The sequence below is a fragment of the Cervus canadensis genome, chromosome 6 (assembly GCF_019320065.1).
Source record: "Cervus canadensis isolate Bull #8, Minnesota chromosome 6, ASM1932006v1, whole genome shotgun sequence".
In the NCBI taxonomy this organism is placed as follows: Eukaryota; Metazoa; Chordata; class Mammalia; order Artiodactyla; family Cervidae; genus Cervus; species Cervus canadensis.
The window spans coordinates 21,434,274-21,437,218 of NC_057391.1; positions in this window are offsets into that span (position 1 = coordinate 21,434,274).

Sequence of the window (2,945 nt, forward strand, 5' to 3'; positions counted from 1 at the left end):
GTAACTGAGCAGATGTGGTGGTGAAGAATTATAGTGATTGCTATATTGATATGTAGGTTGAGAAAGCTGCAGTAATTAACACAAACGGATTTGTCTTCTTTTCATAAAGCAATTTATTTCTATCTTAAATGAAAAAAGCATATGTAGGTATGAGGATAAAAGATCACTACATCTTTTTTTTTTTTTTTTTTTTTAGGTAAACCTCTTTATTTCAACCATAGATAAGTGGAGAGATTTTCCTTTCACCTTGAAATTCAAAAAACTTACTGTGTTAAAAATGTTACTCTCTATTGTTTCATTTTGGGGAGATCCTGAGCATTTAAACCTGTTGATATATTCTCAGGTATTTAATAAATTTGGAGAGATTGATTTCATTGATTTTTGCTTTTTTATCATTCTTCTGGAATTTCTATTGTAAGTAGTTTTGATCTTCTTGGACACCTTTCAGATCTCTGAAGAATTATTACCACTATTATTCTTTATTGTTTTTCCTGACTCTGTGGGAGAAGGCGAGGGTGGGATGTTTCAAGAGAACAGCATTGAAACATGTATATTATCTAGGGTGAAACTGATCACTACATCTTATGTTGTTTCCATAATCCATTACATGCAGTATCTTGAAACAAGTCCCATCATAGATGCAACAGCTGAACACAGTAGTTAGTCAAATTATCACTCTTCCTTTCAATATCAAATTTGACTTGTGTTTATTTTCAGATGTAATTGGTATCAACTGAAAATGGGTTTGGGTAGACTCCGGGAGTTGGTGATGGACAGGGAAGCCGGGCGTGCTGTGGTTCATGGGGTCACAAAGAATTGGACCCAACTGAGTGACTGAACTGAACCGAACTGAACTGAAGAGCTGGTTAATGCAAAAGGAAGTTTGGGGTGAGTGAGACACTCACCTGGTCCATAGAGATGTTGACATGAGCCGCATCAACTTGCTACTCCAGGAAACCCCTGTTTCCTGTTGTGGGGCAGCAGCAGCACACACCCAGCAATCCTTCCCTCACCCTGTCAGGCTCATCTCACCTTGCAAAGTCTTGACACTGAAGAAGAAGATATTTTCCATCTAGCGGAGAGCTGAAACATGCTTCTCTCCAGCCTTCTGAAGGTGGTCGTGGCTTCACTGTGTTTAGGTAAGGATGGTCCGGGTGGAACTGTACCTCATCTGTTACCTAAGGACTGGAGGAACAGGCAGTCTTATGGGAACCCTGGGAAGAAGGGGTGGTAGGGTCTAAAATAGGATTTCTTTATTCCACACCACTTATTCCTAAAGTTCTGATTCTTTTTTTTTTTCCTTTAGGATCCATTATTGCCCAGAAGGTAACTCAAGAACAACAACCACAAGTATCAGTGCAGGAGAAGGAAGCTGTGACCCTGGACTGCAAGTATGACACCAGGGAATCACAGTATAGTTTATTCTGGTACAAGCAGCCCAGCAGTGGGGGGATGATTCTCCTTATTCGTCAGGATTCTCATAACCAGCAAAATGCCACAGAAGGTCGCTACTCATTGAATTTTCAGAAAGCAAGAAAATCTATCACACTTGTCATCTCAGCTTCAAAGCTGGAGGACTCTGCAGTGTATTTCTGTGCACTGAGAGAGCCCACAGTGAGACGTGTGGAGGAGGGACCTGCACCAAAACCCAGGGCCCTGCTCCACCTGCTGTAGGGACCAGGGCAGGGAGTTGCCAGCACAGACAGGAAGTGATTACGGTTGCACAGGCATAGGGTTAGAGAGAAGATACTCATTCTAAGAAAACAGTTCTCTAGGTTCAGAGGCCATATTCAGAGCTATCATTCATTAAAAAAAAATCCTTATCCCTAAAAATTTAGGTTTAAATTATTTATTTATTAAAAATGTAAAATTATGTACTGAGGACAGAAATTAGCCACATAAAATCCTTGCCATGCAGTGATTCATATGAGCTAGAAGAATTGACTAAGGAAATTCAGAAATGTCTGAATTATAAATCAGTAAAAATATGTGTGAATTGTTGGATTTTCATTTCAATTTATTCATGTTTCACCAAAAGTTTTCACTTTTGTCTCAGGTTCAAAGGATTTGTTAACAAAATAAGCCACTTGTTATATACAAATAAATAATATAGATGTTTATTGGAGAATTATCTAGTTTACTTTTAATATATTAGCATTAAACACACTAACATTAAAAGAAAATAGAAAGCGTAGATGATACATCAACAAATTGGGTTTTGACCAACATCCAGACTTGAGAGTTTCCAGCACTGGGCAGTCCCAGGTCACAGCACTTCTGGAGTCCCAGTTATGAAAAGAGTCCTTTCCATGGGTAAGACTTCAAAGATTACAGTTCAGGGCTCCCATTTACAATCCCAGGACAGTTGCAAACTGATATCATCATCAATCTGTGACCCAGTTGCAGCTCTGGTTTCATGTTAATGCTGTTTGTTTAGTCATGTAAAACTTGGAATGTTGCTCAGGCTGGGGGATCCCTCTAGGAGCTCAACAATCTCAAGATTCCTTCCCCATTTTATCCATGGTGCTGGAAGTCTTGCACTCACAGCAGGCAGTTACTCACAGTCAGGGCACTGTCCAGGAAGTTTAGAAGCAAGGTCAGAGGCCTGTTCTGCTTTGTCTCTGAAGCCTAAACAAGACTGGTTATTTAATTTTCCTAGCAAATCATTAAATATTAATTGACTATATGTTATGTTACAGGCATTGTTTTGTCATGAAATCTCTGTGTGATTTTCCTTCTTTTGAATATCATGTTGTTTTTCACCATTTAATAAATTCATTCATTTTAGTTTTGTTAGCTGAGTTAATAGTACCTTTATTTACATTCTAAGGTGCCTACTTTGTGCTAATACTCATTGCTTCTTATTAACACCTCTATCATTGAATGGCTCAGTTTCCATAATGTAAGTTTTTCCTGCCTCTCTTCAGTCTTATCCACAAAAAGAT